The sequence below is a fragment of the Corvus brachyrhynchos genome, unplaced genomic scaffold, assembly GCF_000691975.1.
Source record: "Corvus brachyrhynchos isolate BGI_N302 unplaced genomic scaffold, ASM69197v1 scaffold1308, whole genome shotgun sequence".
NCBI classification, from domain to species: domain Eukaryota; kingdom Metazoa; phylum Chordata; class Aves; order Passeriformes; family Corvidae; genus Corvus; species Corvus brachyrhynchos.
Window position 1 is genome coordinate 32,871 of NW_008239342.1, and position 553 is coordinate 33,423.

General features: G+C 54.6%; 1 protein-coding gene across 1 annotated transcript in view; it reads right to left on the reverse strand.

Moving 5' to 3' along the window:
• SARNP (SAP domain containing ribonucleoprotein) overlaps nucleotides 1–553 on the reverse strand; it is a gene marked incomplete at its 5' end in the record, with an annotated part of 20,328 nt that overhangs the window by 2,788 nt on the left and 16,987 nt on the right. The window lies entirely within an intron of this gene.

The window sequence follows — 553 nt, forward strand, 5'->3', positions numbered from 1 at the left end:
CGGGAAGGGGCTCGGGAATGTCGGGAATGGGATCGGGAACAACAGGAATGGGATCGGGAACGTCAGGAATGGGATTGGGAATGGGAACAATGGGAATGGGATTGGGAATGGGATCGGGAACGTTGGGAATGGGATTGGGAATGGGAACAACGGGAATGGGATCAGGAATGGGAACAGGAACGGCGGGAATGGGATTGGGAATAGGAACAACGGGAATGGGATTGGGAATAGGAACAACGGGAATGGGATTGGGAATAGGAACAACGGGAATGGGATTGGGAATGGGAACGGGATTGGGAACAACGGGAATGGGATCGGGAATGGGATCGGGAACCTCGGGATCAGGAACAACGGGAATGGGATTGGGAATGGGAACGGGATTGGGAACAATGGGAATGGGATCGGGAATGGGAACAGGAACGGCGGGAATGGGATTGGGAATGTTGGGAATGGGATCGGGAATGGGAACCTCGGGATCGGGAACGGGATTGGGAACAGGAACAACGGGAATGGGATCGGGAACATTGGGAATGGGATTGGGAAGGGGAACGTC